General features: G+C 47.5%; 1 protein-coding gene across 3 annotated transcripts in view; it reads left to right on the forward strand.

Annotated features, from left to right (window-relative positions):
* Nucleotides 1-1,748: 1,748 nt before the first annotated feature.
* Nucleotides 1,749-17,864, forward strand: part of Fer (FER tyrosine kinase) — a 216,124-nt gene continuing 200,008 nt past the window's right edge. For 2 of the 3 annotated variants that reach the window (XM_051190878.1, XM_051190880.1), the window contains exon 1: nucleotides 1,749-1,831. The gene's annotated coding sequence lies outside the window, so the exon portion shown is untranslated. Of the gene's footprint in view, nucleotides 1,832-13,831; nucleotides 13,921-17,864 lie in introns of those variants that run through there. The other variant, XM_051190879.1, reaches the window with a different exon arrangement.

Genomic DNA, 17,864 nt, shown 5'->3' on the forward strand with positions numbered 1-17,864 from the left:
CTAGACAAGAAATTATTTTCCTTAATTCTATGTTTACAAGGTTGTATAAGGAAATTTATTCAGAATTTTTGGAAGTGGAAAAAAAGTATTTGTTAAATGGATTGTAATGCAAAGTGATACTTATTGCGGGGGGTGGTGGTGGTGGTGGTAAAGCTAGCCTTGCCGCTATTTTTCCCTCCAGTTTCTTTCTTTCCAAATTTAACTGTGGTTTGCATACCTAGTGATGCAACCTATTATTTACATTTTCATAACGAACAGTAAGTAGTACTCCAGTAAGAGAACCTGGCACTATTTGTCACACCTGTAGTGGATTGCTGGGGTGCCACCTTCATTTTAAGAGAAAAAAAAAAAAAAAAAAAAAAAAACAACAACAACAAAAACAATCCTAATGCCCAAGGTAGTTCTAGTGTTTGACAGAAACTGGGAGATAGGGGGCTATTTCTTGCTGCTGTCTGTGACCTTTGGGAGATACTGGTTCCCAGGTTTGTTAGGGGTTTCCTCTACCCTTTCTGGGATTCAGCCAGAGTTTTAAGCTTCCTGACACTGATTCACAGACGTGTACCTCCCAAGTTATTGAGAAAGATATCCATGGATCAAAAACCTGAAAAGAGTACTTAATAACTGCTTTCTGAGAAAAAGAAGGGAAGAGAGTCTCATCCATTTTGAACAGAAAGGCTTAAACATTTGTGTGTCCTCACACGCAAATGAAACGGACTTCAGTGAATAACCATTTTAAGGGTGGTTGTGCAAATGGGGTTGTGGTAGACTTGTTGCTCGCAACCAATGTGGTTGAGCTCACGTACAAGACACAATGCCTTAAAAAGCATGCTACTGCAATACGGGAGTGACGCTCAGTGACGAGTAACACCTATCACAGAGCTCCAGATCACCTAGTAAGATTTGTTCGGTGCACACACTACTCATTTTTGCACCAAACTGGCGAGAAGCGCTTCAGAAAACAGCCCTCATTGGAAGAGCCAGCCAATCACTTTGAGTTCTCGCTTTCCAGACTTTCCTAGAGGTAAGTACTTTCCAGGGACCCGCTCCCAGGACCCCGCCTTACACCCTGCAGGTTCCCAGAGACCCCTCAGATCGTCGGCGTCGGAAGACAGACGAGTGAGAAAAAGAGGGCGCCGAGCACGCCGCAAAGGCGCTTTAAACGGATCCACGTTCCAGCACACGCGCAAGCGAGCGGAGCGCGGGAAGGGAGAGGGGCCGTGCGGTGCGCGGTGCAGCGCGCTCCGGGTGGGGAGCACCCGCGGGCGCTGCACGTCTGGTCCCGCCTCCTTTCCGGCCGGGCCGCTCGCTCGGAGCGCGGGGCTGACCTGGCCCTTCCCGGCGGCCCCCGCTTATCTATCACCCGGCCAGGCCACTTCCCGGCTTCGGCCGTGCGGGCCTCCCCGAGTTTCCTGTCGGGCCCCCTCCGCCGCCGCCGCCGCCCCGTAGCCGGGGGAAGCGGGGTCCTGGAGGACGCGGAGCGGCGAGCGGCAGCCCCGCGGGGAAGCGGCCCACAGGGCGGCGGCCGCGGCCACGCCCCCGCTCGTCCGCAAGCCCCGCCCACCCGCAAGCCCCGCCCGCCCCCTCGCGGGCCCGGGCCAATGGGCCGCGCCCGCCTCCTGGGAGGCCGCGGGGGAGGGGGTTGGGGCCGGCGGCAGCGCCCGCCCCCCGCCCTTGCTCATTGGCCGAGCACTCCGGGTGCCCGGAGACCGGAGTGCGGCGGGATTGGCTGTGGGGGCTGGCGACGGCGGCTCCCATTGGCCGCAGCGGCCCCCGTGACGCCGGGTGGCGACTGGCTCCCGGGTGTGAGGGGCTCCTGCTTGTCAGGTTCTAGGTAGGTGCGTTTCACGCCGCCGTCGGTAGGCACTGTTGCCCGGGGCAACGCCCCGGGAGGCGGGAAGGCGGCCGGAAGGCGAGCTCAGCGCGGGGGCCGCCGTCCCCGCCCGCAGCGGCGCGCCGGGCTCCGGCCCAGCGGGCGCGGGCTGCCCGGAGGCTCCCCCGCCGCCCGCCGCCCGCCGCCAGCCCCGTCCCCGCCCGGGGCCGCGGGGGCGCCCGCCCTGCCCGGCCCGCCCCGCCCGGCCCGCCCCGCCCGGGCCGCGATGGAGCACCGCGCCTTGGGCTTGGGTCCGGCCCGCGAGGCCCGCCCCTCCCACCCGCCCGGACCCGGAGGCTGAGGGGGCGGTGCCGGCCGTGGCGGGCGCCTGGCCCCGCCCCGTCGCGGGGCTCGGGGCTGCGGGGCTGCGGGGCTGCGGGGCGTCGGGCGTGATTGGGGGCCGCGGCGATGGCAGCCCGCACCCTGCCCCTCCTGGCGCTCATCGCCCGCGCTCACGGTGCCCACACCCGTCCTGGACGCCCCGTCCTGGGGCACCCGGTGTCCCCCGCACGCGGCCGCTCCTTCCCTGCAGGACCCGCGAGCCCAGCTTCTCGTCCCCGCCGCCCCGCTTGCTCGCTTGTACAGGGCTGCCCTTGAGGAGGCTGACCCAGATGTAGACTCCTGGGGTGAAGCCCGCAGTCAGGGGCGCGCGATTTTTGTCCCCCGACCCCCAAGGGTTGTTTAGGGGGTCTGAGGTGTTCGGTTGGTGATTTTGTTGGGGATGCCGATGCAATCTAAATCTGAGAAGGTTAGGGCAGCCTTTCAGCTTCATTCCCCTTAAGATATGTCAGAGCAAGGAAACTTTCAGTACTTCTGGAGATACCATATTCACAGTGGTCTTACCATCGCCCTGGCATATGCTAATCTAACTTGTATAGGAGTTTTCAGGCATTTTACGAAAAAACTGCTCACCTGAAGTCACTATGTAAAAGTTTGATGGGGGGGGGGGATCCGAAGATAAGGCCAACACTTTTAGTGGTTAACGCCTAAAAACTGCTGTCCATATGTGCAACGAGAACAGGATTAAAAGGACAAACTAGCACTGCAGAAACACAGTGTTGGGTGCAGGGAGGTGTTTGTTGTATTGAAGAGAGCCACAGGATATAAAAGGTTGAGTGTCTCTTTTACAGCCAAGAAAAGATTTTTCCGATAGCTCTCATGTTAAGGGTTTTCAAAGGTCCTGGGGATGTTTGAAGACAGCACATAGGCATTCTTGGAAACACTTTCGGTTTTCTTCCATAAAAGACCTTTGGCGGAGATCTGTTTCTCTTCTGCACTGACAGTACTAATACACACTAGCTAAGATTTTATAGTGTCCCATTAATGCATCTTCTGCCCTGCCTCAAAGGTAGATATTGTGTGGGAGAAACAGTCCACGCTTTTTTAGAGAGAACACTTGGATTTATTCTCAGCTGCCATGTAGCTCTAACTTTTCTGTGAACTCTTCAGATTTGCAGCCCCCCCCCCACTATCAAAAACTTAAAAGTTGCACCGAAAAAGTGGGTTGCACTTGTTATTTATATATTTATTTATGGCAGCAGGTACCTTTTGGATAGTTGTGCCATAGTAAATATTAACAACAGAGGGACGGAAATGATCAGGGTTTGAAAAGCTAACATAGCTGTATAGAACCCCTGAATATAGTAAGATAATTGTTTGTAAGTGGAAATAGTAGGGAAAAAGACAATGGTATTAGTTACACAAAGCACTACTCTGGTTTTGTGAGGTAGTCTTTGTATCCAAGGCCCAGATTAGTAAAGTTCGTTCTGGTAGTCACAGGAAAGGTAATCTGCCAACTTGTCACTTACACCAAGGTTTTGTTTGAAGCTTGGGTTTGTGTTAGGAGATAGTAGTTTCCCGCCTTGATGTATATCTTTTGGAGTGAGATCATATTATTCAGTGTTTTGTTCGTGTAACCGAATAAGTGGATCAATCTTACACATGTTGATTTGGAAGAATGTATTTTGTGTTGGAAAAAGAGTTTGGAGATGTGACTTAGGAAGATAACTAACGTAGACCTCCTTCATGGAGACTGAGTAACTTTGTTTAGTAGGTTTACTAGTATTTCAACAGGACTGAAAACTATCTTCAGTGTTGTCTCATAGTGTTAATAAGGGAGTATCTTAATACAGAACTTCAGTTTCTCATAAAGGAATAAAAGTGGAAATGGCATTAATTCACACACATATAGTAATTGTATCTTTTCAGTCCTATAGTTTTTCTTAAAATATTTGTGTCCTTTTAAGTTTCAGAAAGATTTTATACCTATATTTGTATATACTAATTTCTAAAATATGTGAGAGGCATTTATCTGAGTTTATAGGTGGATGTGATTTTTATTGTCTTTGGCATGCGTATTGTGGTCTCCCTGTTGTTTTATTGAGACATCAAAGGGAATATAGTTAGTTTTGGGTTGAGTCACATGGAAGTGGTGAACTACATACATACTTTTTACCAGGGCTCTGCATTCTCCACCTCTTCTCTCCTTCTTATTCTTTAATTGAATTTTCATTTAGTTACTCAAGTTGAGTTCTTCAAAATCAGTTGGGAAAGTGTAGAGAAGAAATGTCATCAGTAATCCTGTCATAGTTAATGTTTGGGGAAATGATTAAAGCTTGCCGTTCGACCCAACACTCTACCAGTTATCTCAGTGTGGTGGGATACATCCCAGTGTATCTGCATCTTCACCTTCCTGAGCGTGAGGCTTGGCTACTGTCACTTCTGATTCTGGGGAAGGACAGGAAAGAGGATATATTAAAGCTGGAACAAAGGAATCAGAATAAAGTAGCTACTTTTTATTTATTTTTTTATTCTGTCAGAAAAGTTACAGTCATAGTTTATTGTGGATGTATTTAACCGAGTATGGCTGCCATGTAATGGGGTCTGCTGCCACATTATGGGGTCTTCAAGAGCCTCTGAAGTTCAAAATTCTGTAGGTAAACTGGAGTTCACTTAGTACCTTTCTAAGAAAATAAGTTTTAAGAAAAATATCCACATTTTATGGGTATTACATATTCAGCTTTAAAGAATGTAACCTCAGAAATAACTTGTAATTATTTCTTAAATCTTCATCTGTAGTTATAAAACTATGACTAACATTCAGTCTACATTATTACCATTCATTATAAGCTTGCTGTTATCTCTATCCTTAGTAAGTAATAATTAAAAGTCTGCAAATTTTAACGGCGGAGTTCCTTGCCAGGTTGGGAAAGTGTGGTGAGAAGAAGAACGGGTTATTTTGAACCCATATAACTTGGGTCTCAGCTCCAGTCTCTCTTTTGTGGGATCTTGGACAAATTACTTAATATCACCAAATCATAGTTTCCTCTTCTATGAAATGAGTAAGATAAAATGACCTCATACAGTAGTTATGTAGAAGAAATGAGACAATGTAAGTAAAGATGCCTGACGTTAGGAAGCCCTCGGCTTTTCATTCAGCTCTTTGTGCTGCTTCCTGTCTGTTCTGGTGATAATAGGATGACTCTGTCTTACTTCAGATTCTTTTCCTGTGAAGAGACACCCTTACAAAAGAAAACTCTTCACTGGGGGCTTGCTTACAGCTCCAGAGGGTGGTGGTGGTGAAGCACTCAGGCAAGCACCTTCTGCTACCAACAAAGCTAGTCCTCAGGGAGGGCACTTGGATCAGTTCCAGCTCGGGCCTCTGGGCCCTGTTTCTGAAGTGCATAGAGCTAACCTTTTCCACTCTGGGTTGTCACCAAGAGCAGCAGCAATAGTCTCTCCCTGACAGCCCTGGCCAGCAATGCAAAAGAGGGCTTCTTATATCTGGTATCGGGGGTTTTGTTTCTTGTTAGGTGGTCTTTGGCTGTTAAAGGGTTACCACAGGCCCAGATGAGAACAGTTCATTAAAACTGTATATGTATATCTATACACTGAATTATGTGCATTGTAGGCTTTTAATAGTTAATAGTTTTATCCGTATTATTTTATCTCCCTCCTTCCTCTTGTATTCATCTCCCTCTCTCTTCCCTAAGGACCCACCCACCTTCTCCTACCCCTCTACCAGACCAATAGTTTCAGTTCTTTCACCTTAGGATGCCAGTTGTTTTTTAGTTGAGTATGCCATAAATTTCTTTCTTTTGAACCAAAAGTATTAATTTAAAATTGGTAGAAAGCAAATTTGATTTTCCTAAATGGAAGTTTGTCTGTCCCATGTTTTTGGGTCATTCTTGTTATGCTGATTTTGTGTAATTGATAATGAAGAATCCAACACTCAAAAGTTGAAGCAGATGCTAACAAATAGTTCAAAGCAGATGAGTGAAAGCGCCACAGTCTATGTTATAAATGACATCATTATTAAAGAAACAGGGAAATTAATTTTATGGTGAAAATTGTCTCCACAGTATAACTCTTCTGTATTCTAGGCTCTTAGTATCTTAAAATGCTCCTTATATTAGCCCAGTCAAAAGGGTTTCTTTAAAATTACACTGTCCAAGGGGAGAGCACTTACTTATTTTAAAATTTAGTTATAACTTTTTGAGATGCTCTCACCATGTAGACAAGGAGGTACAAGTAGTTTTTTCCACCAGTCTTGCCCCACCGCCACGTCAGCCCCAAATGATACACAGAGAATCTGTATTTGATATAAAGCTGTTGGCCTGTTTCTAATGTTTCTTATTGGCTGGCTCTGTCTTAATGATGAACCCATTTCTATTAATCTAAGTACTTCCTCATGTTCTCATCTTACCGGAGAGTGGGGCTGGCAATCTTCTCTTTCTGTTCTCCATCTTGAATCTCCTCTAGAAATGACAGAGACATCTTACTACCTGGTCAGTCACCCGAAGTTCTTCTGTAATGTTCCGTCTTCAGCCTATAGGCCATATTGTGTCTGGCAGACTCCTCAGCAAAGCAGGAAACTTTAAACTGTCTACCTGTATTGGCAGGTTGTTAGTCACTTTTCTCTGTGTCCTGCAGACTGTCTGGCAGACTCTTCCATGAAGCAGGAACCCTGTATCAATGTCTATCTTGTATCAGCAGTCACTTTCCTGTAGGTCCTGCATGTCCAGTTTATACAGCATAAAGTCAAACAGTCCAGACGAGAGCAGTATCTTGTCCAAATGGCTAGTCTTGCCATTTTGGAAGCAAATTTCATCCGCACTTCCTGACTACCCTAGTATTATTATTTTCCTTCTCAGGTCTTTGATGAGGTTGAAGATTAAATTATCACAACCATTATTCTCTCTTCCTAGTTAGATATATTAGGTACTAGACTTAAGCTTTCCAGCTTAGGACAACTCTATTGTATACCCCGTTTCGACTTCACCCTAGGACTAGATTTGCAGGACTTAAGTTTGTATGTTCTCGATTTTCCTTTTCTTAGAGCACACTTGTTATTTACTGTTTTGTATATAGTTTTTATATCTATCCCAAATCTGTTCTTTAGACTAAAGGGGAAATTGTAGTGAGATAATCACCTTGTCTGCACCTGTGGCATAGACCACGCCCATTGGGGGTGGAGACAGAGCTGGGCATGACCTCAGGGAAGGAAGGCTGAGGAGGAGAGCTCTCTTGCTTGCAGCACAGGGACAGGGGAGCATCCCGAGGCATCCTTGGGACCAGGGACCTGCTGGTGTTCACCTGTCTATGTTGTGAGTTATTTCTCCCTGAATAAACATCTATTTGGCCTATTTGTTTCTCCTGATCCTTATTCAACATCAATAACAAGGCTGGCCTCAAACTTAGAGAGTGTCCTGCCTCAGTTTCCCCAGTCCTGGGATTAAAGGGGTGCATTATGCCCTTTGAGGGTGCTTTTATCAGTCATTTTACATAGAAGGACGGTTAGAAACGAACTCTTAGAAAAGTTTAAGTCTAGTAGACTTTTGAAATTTCCTAAACTCATTTCTTGCAGCACTTGCAAATCAGGGATGCACTTCTGCAAAAGGAAACAAATTTAATTACAAATGTAAGCAGCCCCTTCTAACATGTTTGATTCAATAGAGTCGTTGTCATTGTTAAGTTTTTCTTTTTTTTCCTTCTGAAATGAGAGCTACGGACCTTTGCATTATGTAATTAATGCATAGGTAAAGGTTCTTCTATGCTGGTGTCTGGGAGACTGCAGGACAGGAGAGCATTTCTGGCTGACAGAGCGTCCTGCCTGTCACCTAGTTAGAGGCTGGTGCTTGATTTCTCAGGTGCTCAGAGCTCGTGGGCCTGCTGATGTTCCCTCGGTGAAGCAGGGTAGTTCTGTGGGCTGTGTCCTTGCTGCCCCCTGTGCAGCCTGGGAGGATTTCCCACCCTCAGCTCAGCGGATGGGGCTCTTTTGTTAGCATGACCCTGTATACAAAGGAAAGCACATTTGTTAAAAGTGGGCAAGTAACCTTGTAGCAGACACACTGCCTGTCACCCCCTGAAAACATTCATGTGGGGTCTTTTTCCTCTTGAATGGAGTTTCCTTCAAAATCTGGTGTTTTCTGTGTTCAGACAGCCTCATCCAGGTTAACCATTATTTTGAGTTTCACTAAGATTTTATAAAATTTGTTTTGCGAGAAGCAAAGACATTTTATTTTTAAAAATGTGTGAGTACATACTTGTATGCCACATATCTGTACCCTTGTCCATGCATGTACACATGGAGGCCATAGGTCAGTGTTCTATGTTTTATTCCCCTCCCCTCCTGTCCCCTTCCTCCCCTCCCCTCCCCTCCCCTCCTGTCCCCTTCCTCCCCTCCCCTCCCCTCCCCTCCTGTCCCCTTCCTCCCCTCCCCTCCCCTCCCCTCCTGTCCCCTTCCTCCCCTCCCCTCCCCTCCTGTCCCCTTCCTCCCCTCCCCCTCCCCTCCTGTCCCCTTCCTCCCCTCCCCTCCTGTCCCCTTCCTCCCCTCCCCTCCTGTCCCCTTCCTCCCCTCCCCTCCTGTCCCTTTCCTGCCCTCCCCTCCCATCCTGTCCCCTTCCTCCCCTCCCCTCCCCTCCCCTCCTGTCCCCTTCCTGCCCTCCCCTCCCCTCCTGTCCCCTTCCTCCCCTCCCCTCCCCTCCCCTCCTGTCCCCTTCCTCCCCTCCCCTCCCCTCCCCTCCTGTCCCCTTCCTCCCCTCCCCTCCCCTCCCTTCCCCTCCCCTCCCCTCCCCTCCCCTCCCCTCCTGTAGTCCATGCCCTTATGCTACAGCATGAGTTTTCTTCTACCTTATTTTGAGGCAGGCCTGTCTTCTTGTTTGCAGCATTTGCTTTGTAGTCTAAGGTAGCTGGCCTTTAGCTTCTGTGCGACTCTGGTTCTCTGGTCCACGCCTCCTGTCTCGCTGTAGGAGTGCTGTGATTACTGATGTGCCCTGCACCCGGCTTTATACTAGGGTTGTGGGTCACCAGGGTAGCACTTTCACCCTCCGAGTTGTTGTCCCTTTCTGCTTTGTTTAAGATTGATTTAGTGTCTGTGTGTTTGTGTGTGCGCGCGTGTATATGAGTGTACACAAGTGCAGATGTGTGTGTGTCTGTGTGTGCGTGTGTGTATGAGTGTACACAAGTAAGTGCAGATGCGTGTGTGTGCGCGTGTATGTCTGTCTGTGTGTGTGTCTGTGTGTGTGTGTGCGTGTGTGTATGAGTGTACACAAGTAAGTGCAGATGCCTTGGAGGATCCTTGAAACTGGAGGTAGTTTGTGAACTGACAGCCATGGGTGCTAGGAATTGAACTCGGGTCTTCTGGAAGAACAGTACTTTTTCTTAGCCAAAGAGCCATCTCTCAAGCCCTTCTACTTTATTTTTGAGACAGGATTTCTCATTGAACACGAAGCTGGTTGGCCAGCAAGCCCCCGGAGTCCTCCTGTCTCAATTTTCCAATGCTGGGATTTACAGGTGTCATTTCCCATGTAAACTTGCCTTTCTGTGAGCGCTGAGGACAGACTCTGGTCCTCACGCGCTTGTGCCAAGCACTTCTCCAGCCTCACTCAGTGCACTCTTTCCTTGAAACAACCGTGTGGGTGGTCGGGCTCAGCCTCTAGTTGTGGGGTTTGAATGAGAACGGCCCCTAGGCTCGGGTGTTTCATGCGGGCACCGGTTGGAACTGTGTGGGAAGGGTTGGGGGTGTGGCCTGTGGGTGGAGGCGTGTCACTGGGTGGGCTTCTCTCCTCCTACTTGTGGCTCCAGTGTGAGCTCTCAGCTGCTGCCCCATGCCCTGCTGGTCAGCTGCCATGCTCCTGGCTATGCCGGTCATGGACTCACCCTCTGAGTCTCAAGCCAGCCCCCAATTACATGCTTTCTTTTATAAGTTGCCTTGTTGATGGTGTCTTTTGACAGCAATAGGAGAGTGACGGAAACAGCAGTGTGCCGACACCGTGATGTTTTTTTCTAAGTAGCGCCTGACTGGACTCAGTGTAACACACAAGGGCAGTGGCTTATCAGCTACTTTGCATGTTAAGTGTTGCTGACTTCTTACACTGCAGTAAGAGAAATACCAAGTTTCCTTCACTGTCACTCGGTTCCACGTGCTAAGGGGCTGTGACTTGTTGCTTGATTTCTGACATAAAGTTTTGCATTTGTCAAGGTAATTTGGGAACTCAAATGACAGAAGTCACATTATAAAACCCACACTGCCATCTCTGAAAGTGGTGGCAGCGCCATGCTTTCTTCTGTTTAAACCCCAACCCTTGAAGCTATCCTTGGCTCATTTTCTTTAATGTCCCTACAGTCTTTCCCCACAGTTCAGCCGCGTCTTTCTGCTTCAGTATAAATTCTGAAGTCTAATTCTTACGCCTCCACTTCCTTCATCCTAGTCCCACATACTCTTTCTTTAACATGACTCCCAGTGAGACTCTGCCCGTATCTCCCTCTCACAGAGTTGCCTTTGGTCCTTTCAGAAAGCTGGGACTGGTCCCTCGGTGTCCCTCGGTGTCCCTCGGTGTCCCTCGGTGTCCCTCGGTGTCCCTCGGTGTCCCTCGGTCTTCAGCGGCTTCCGGGGTAGCTCTGTGGAAGCGCAGGCTCTCAGGTGATGTAGTTTGTGGCTCTGGTCTCGCTCATGCGGCGTCTGCATTCTCTCCACCGTTCCCTACACACAGTGTGTCTCACACAGGACCTCTGTGCTCACTTCCCCTGGAGTGCTCTCCTCCAGAGCTCAGCGCAACCCCGTCTTCCTCAGGGTTCCATTATGTCATCACTAGTCTACCTCCCCAGGCTTCTTAGTTTTCCTTTCTGTAGTGATTGTCACACCTAGCCCTTACATTTTTTTTTAATGTTTTTGATTTTTCTTTTTAATGTATAATCTCCATGGAGGCAGAATTTTTGGTTTTGTTTTCTTCCTCCCTCCCTCACCCCCCTCCCTCCCTTTCTCCCTTTCTTTTTGTATAGGTAATTGTTGCATGGCTAATAGCTGTCAGGAAATATCTGTTACTTACGTATCATTGTAGGAAGTGAAGATGCTGCTTTGCTGTTAATCCTTGCTTGCGATCCAGTGCTAGTTTGCCATAGTTGTGTCTCTGTAGGTCTTAAGTTTGTATGTTGTTAATTTTCCTTTTCCTAGAGCATACTTGATATTTATTGTCTTTGTATATAGTTTTGTCTCAAGCCTAAATCTTTTCTTTAGACTGAAAGGGGAATTGTAATGAGATATCCACCCTGCCTGCACCTGTTGGACTGACCACCTTCATCGGGGTGTGGGGACAGGTGTGGGCGTGACCTGGGGGGACTAGGTCTGGGGTGCTGGATGATCAGAGACAGCATCTGGAGGCGTCCTTGGGACAGGAACCTGTGGCAATCATCTGTTTCTGGTGTAAGTGATTTCTCCCCGAATAAACATCCATCAGCCTATTGTGCTGTTCACTATAGTATAACTTGCATGCTGTTTTGAAAGACTATAAAAGAAATGAAGATTAAAGTTCACATTTAAATATAATTTTAAGTTATACATTTTACCATCTATAAGATCTCATTCAAAAGCCTTACTTTATACCACTGTGCACTAATCAGAGAGAACTGTAATTTTCCTTACAATGTCACTCATTCAGTTATACTTGTTTGGTGGCTACTGTGTCTCAGGTGTGGTGTGGAGGGCATCAACAGTGTTAGGATTGGAAACCCTTCCCTCAGTTAGGGTTTAGTGGGAGAAGGGGTTAATGACATTTAAACTTACAGGGAGGCTAGATTTGCAATCGCGTTAGCATTGAGAGCCATCCACATCTAGGATGAAATGATGCTTGGAGGCAGTGAGGTGCCTTTAGAGATGTGTAGGTCATTGGAATGATGGAAGACTTGGAGAATGTGACTATAAAGCTGGTCGGTTTCCTGACTGGGTGGAAGCAGATAGTTCTGATGGCGTGTGTGAAATGCCACCGGGTTTGTGTTAAAGTGGACGGGAATGGCAGAAAGGCAAAAAGAAAAAGAAAAAAGTCAGGGCCACAGAGATGGCTCAGTGGTAAACAGTGGTTGCTGTACAAATCTGATGACCAGAGTTCAATCCCCAGAGCCCACGTGGCGCTGGGAGAGAACCAGCTCCACAGTTACCCTCTGGCTTCCACACTCATGAGCGTCTCTCTTACACACGCGCACGCGCACACACACGCACACACACACACACACATACACACACACACACACCAGAGAACCCATGACCAAGAAGCCTTTTACAAGAGCTTCCAATTTCAAGATTGAGAGAAAACCAGCCAGTCAAGGAGTAAACTTAGGCTCACCGAGGCTTTTGAGACAGGAATATGTCTTTGTTGGGAAAATCTGCCTCAACCTTCGTCGTCTTTTGCATTCCTGATTAGTTCTTCAGATTATATCATTTTCCCTCCATCTTTTTTTTGTAGTTAAAATATAATTGTATCATTTTAGTCCTTCTCTTTCACCCCTCCAGCCCTTCCTGTGTCTCCCCTTCCTCCCTCTCAAATTCATGGCCTGCTTTTCTCTATGTGCATAAATATGTAAACACAGCCTGTTGGGTCTGGTCAGTGTTGCTTGTATGTATTCTGACCACATGGTATTGGGTAATAAATGCGGGAACACTTACTCAGGAACACTGTCTCTCAGTCAGCAGGTGTTATTTGCATGGAGTTCCTTGCCTAGGGCGGCCTGGGATTCCCCTCGCTACCTGTAACAGTCTTTAATAAGAGTAGTAACTCTCTGTCTGTGCTTTGCTTCCAGCTCAAGTTAGTTTTGTGCTTTGAAAACGCAGAAGCAATAGTAGGCTCTGCAAAACTGGGTGTGGGTGTGGGAAAGGAAGGAGCAAGGGGGGCAGCTAGGGAGGGGGCAGCTAGGAAGGGGGGCAGCTAGGGAAGGAGGGGGCAGCTAGGGAGGGAGAGGGGGCAGCTGGGGAGGGAGAGGGGGCAGCTGGGGAGCGAGAGGGGGCAGCTGGGGAAGGAGGGGGCAGCTGGGGAGGGAGAGGGGGCAGCTGGGGAGGGAGAGGGGGCAGCTGGGGAGGGAGAGGGGGCAGCTGGGGGAGGGAGAGGGGGCAGCTGGGGAGGGAGAGGGGGCAGCTGGGGGAGCGAGAGGGGGCAGCTGGGGAAGGAGGGGGCAGCTGGGGAGGGAGAGGGGGCAGCTGGGGAAGGAGGGGGCAGCTGGGGAGGGAGAGGGGGCAGCTGGGGAGGGAGAGGGGGCAGCTGGGGAGGGAGAGGGGGCAGCTGGGGAAGGAGGGGGCAGCTGGGGAGGGAGAGGGGGCAGCTGGGGAGGGAGAGGGGGCAGCTGGGGAAGGAGGGGGACAGCTAGGGAGGGAGAGGGAAGGAGAGGGGGCAGCTGGGGAGGGAGAGGGGCAGCTGGGGAGGGAGAGGGGGCAGCTGGGGAGGGAGAGGGAAGGAGAGGGGTTAGCTAGGGAGGGAGAGCATGGCGGGCGGGCAGGTAGGCTGTGTGGCGTTCCTGTCTGGAGCAGGGAAAAGTGGCAGGTGGTCTCTGGGAAGAGCTTTACTGCACTTTGCACACATACATGTTTTTTAATCTCTCTGTAGTGAGTAGTTCTGACTCCTAACCTTTCTTCCTACAGCTCAGTTCTTTTGGCTAGACCTATGATCACTTCATGAGACTTCACTGCACACTTTCTCAAGTGTCTTCCTCAACCCTAAATGTGTAATTTCTCACCATGGACCTGCTCCTTTAGCTAAGACATGGCCAGCAGTGGTAGTAGTAAGGTAGGACTACTTTCCTCTTCTTAGTAAATTGCTAACCTTTGATTTTGGATTTGGCCTCTGAACCTGTAATAGTTTCGTGTTAACATTTTAGTGCCCTTTGTATTAGATTACTATACTTTACATTAGATTACTATGCTTCAGAAGGCCACTATCATTTCATGTGTGACTTATTTTTGCTTGTCATTTATCTTAATTCATTTTGCACATGGCACTTGTGATCTGATTTTTTTTTTTTTTTTTCAGCTCATACTTTGATTGGCAAAATCCCCATCCCCATATTGCTTCTCTAGCCTGTGTGCCTACCCGTCCTGTGTTCAAATGCCTGACACCAAACTCAACAATGCTTTCCTTCTCGAAAAGCTCCTTCTTTGTTCTGCTTTCTGTATTTGTGTTTTCAGAAAGACTCTGGAGTGACATGAAATTAAATTCATAATTAATTAAACGGCATATAGAACTCATTGTTTGGAAAAGCTTTAGTAAAGCACTAACTCGTATGTATTAAAAATATGCTGGGTGTGGTAACCCCAGCACTCAGGAGGCAGGGGGGGTGTCTCTGTGAGCCAGACATACACATATTAATATATTTGGATCCTATTTACCCTCTGTTACTCTCTCTTACCTTTCCCTCACCCTTTATTCTCAGAGGAAGGAAATTTTGCCTGAGGTAGGAGGATCCTTGATTTGGAAATGTCAGCTGGACAGGGTCCCTCTGTTTCTCTGAGACTCATGGATATGGGGATGGAGAAGATATAAGTTTCATTTCCTACTTCTGTGATAAAATACCAAGACAAAAGCAATTTAGGAAAAAGGGGGTTTATTTTAGGTTACAATTGTAGTTTATTGTGGGTTAGAATTAGAGGCCGTCCTAGCAGAAAGGTCCAGGTGGGGTAGGAGCTTGAGGAGGTTGGTCATGTCACATCTGGAATCACAGAGCAGTGAACGCAGGCAGCCTAGTGCTCAGCTTCCCTTTTCTAGTCTACAGTTGAGGACCACCCGCCTACGGAGGATTGTTGCTGCCCTCGGTGGCCACGGCTTCCTAACTCAGTGAAAGCAATCCAGATAATCCCTCACAGACACTCCCATAGGAGAACCTAATGTAGACAGTCCTTCACCGAGACTCTCTCCAGGTGAGTCTAGATTGTGTCATGGTGGCAGTTAAAATTAACCACAGAAGATGACACTCCCACCCCGAGATCCTTTTTATGTGGACTCTTGGAGTTGTAGGTTAGAGATTTAGGAAAGCTGGTTTATAATTGCAGTGGAATCCTAGGGCCTCTGTGCAGATGTTTACATTTTTGAATTAAAGCAGAATATGAGGCTTTAACTAAAGGGAGTGGGTGGGTCTGGGGATCAGGTTTTTTCTTTTGGTGAAAGGCTGATTTACCTGAAAAAGTCCAGAATGGAAGGACTTTTTTCCGAACATGAGCAGAGTTGGTTTCCCTGAGTCCCGCTCTCTGGAGGCTGGGGACTGCCATGGCCTGCTCTCTCACCCCGTTGGTAGTCACCACTTCCACAGTGTGTGCCTTTGCTGACCCTTTCCAAGTACGGGGGACTTTGGAAGCTACGCTCACTCTGCTGATGGAATTGATCTCTTGAGAAGTGGCAATTTGTTTGGCCTTGATTTGAAAGCTGCTCTCTTTCATAATAATTGATCATATCAGGCTAAAAGGTTGAAGACATCTGGATAAGCTATATATCTGGAATTTAGAGCATATGAGGCCCAAAGCCATAAGTTATCTTTTAAGCCTTTTCCTATGCCGTTTTCATTTATGCGTAAGTAGCTTTCATGTTTTTCTGACTTTGTACCTTTGATTGAATTAGAACTTGTACTTATAAGTAACTCTCCTCCATTTCTACTTTGTCTTTTCTCTTTGTGCTCTCTCATGGTTTTTAGTAATAGCCTTTTTAAAATAAGTACCTTAATTATCCCGTTTAACCCCCACCAAGCTCTGACGATAGGCATATGCTGTCTCCGCTGGAAAGAAAAGAAAACTGAACTCTCAAGAGTTGGGTAATTACAGTACATCATTGCTAGATGGTAGGGTCAAACCTAGCACTTCCTCTGCCAAAGCCACTCCCTATGTAGAAAGATACACAGTCTACTGCTGTACTTGTCTTGTTATCATCCCTGGAAGGTCTGTTGGGAAGGCTCCCTTCCTCTGTGTCTTCCTTTCTCCTGCCGTCCTCCCTCCCTCAGGGATGGACTCAGGACCTGGCCCGTGTACTCTTCCAGCTCCGTTCTTGCCTATGTTTTTTGTGCCTTGTACTTAGCTGGGCTGCCTTTTCCTCGTTCTTCTCTTAGCACATCAGTTATATCAGTCGCGCACACCTTCCTATGTGGGGTTTGTGTGCACCCCACTGACTGGCTCATCTTCCATCTCTCTCTGTGCTTCTGTAACCTATTCATCTTGGCGGTTTTGTCACCTGCTGAGTCACTGTGGAATGTCAGCTGGATTGTTATTACTGCGAACTTCTTTTACTTCCCTGCAAATTGTTTGAAGGCTGTGATTAAGGTTTTATTTACCTTTATGTTTCTAATAATTATTTCTTGTGGTTATACAATAAATGCCTATTGACTTATGTCAGTTCCTTCAAAAATTCCTGCTAACAGTTCTGCTTTCTTCAGTTGCAGATGTTACTATTTCATGTAGATTTTTTGATGTAATGATATAACAGTTTAACTAGGAGTATGCACATTCTCCATTTGGTTAGACTTCCAGGGAGATTGTTATCCGCTAAAGCAGCTCAGATAGGCTGGCCAGGCCACAGCTCTCTCTTTACTTGGAGATAGAAATATCATTTTCAAGCAGAAAACTTATCAGTATTTTGTCCATGATGTGGCCTAGTAGTTGGTAGTGAATGACACTGACCTCATGGTCACCTGCAGCCAGTCTTTCTCTGTCCTGCCAGCCAGCTCCCAAATAACCACATGGAGACTTACTAGTATTTACAAAAGTTTGCTCTTAGCTTAGGCTTTTTTCTAACTAGCTCTTATAACTCAAATTAACCCATTTCTATTAATCCATGTGCTGCCACGTGGCTCATGGCTTGTCACTTCATCTCCTACATGTCATGCTTCCTTCAAGTCTGGCTGACAACTCTGCCTTCTTCCTTCCTGTGCTCTTCCTGTCCCCAAACCCTGCCCTGAACCATCTCACCAACCCAAGCTCATCTGACACATGCTCGTGTCACACAGCTTCAGTAGCGTATTTGCCAACTTCCGATGGCGAGCTGGACTCAGTCTCTCTAGCAGTGTCAGATAAAGGGAAAAAACTTGTTGTTTTTAAACCTTCTGTGTTAAAATAAGTTAAGCTCCCCTAATTTGAGAGACAATACTTTCTTTATGCCATTAAAATATACCAGGCACATTCTCCAGTCATAGTGGCACATGCCTTCAATCCCAGCCTTATGAGTCAGAGACCGGTGGATCTCGGTGAGTTTCAGAGTAGCCTGGTCTACATAGTGAGTTCCAGGACAGCCAGACTACATAGCGAGACCCTGGAGGATAAATAAATAAAAGAGCAGCATGCATCCATTTCATTCTTGGTTCTTTCCCCGTCCCCTCCCCTCTCCTTTTGACATGGCATTGTTTGTACCCCAGGCTGGCCTCAGACTTGCTATGTAGTTGAGGACAGATGACCTTGAACTTCTTATTCTCCTGCCTCAAACTCCCATGGTGCCACAAGAACCAATATTTCTACCTTTGTACTTGTAGAATGTAAAAGTTGACAGTTACAGCGCCCCAAATTGAGAAACAGGTTGCATTTTAGAACAGATACTTGTATATATCTCTATGTTCATAAGGTAATACCATTGGAATGTTGTCATCCTACGAAGAAACTGTTATCTGTTTTACAGTTTGCTTTCATTTTGTATATGTGGATATATTCTATGAAAATTAAGCTAATTTTCAAAAAGAAGCATTTTTAATGATTCCTTAAAAG

The sequence above is a fragment of the Phodopus roborovskii genome, unplaced genomic scaffold (assembly GCF_943737965.1).
Source record: "Phodopus roborovskii unplaced genomic scaffold, PHOROB, whole genome shotgun sequence".
Classification (NCBI taxonomy): domain Eukaryota; kingdom Metazoa; phylum Chordata; class Mammalia; order Rodentia; family Cricetidae; genus Phodopus; species Phodopus roborovskii.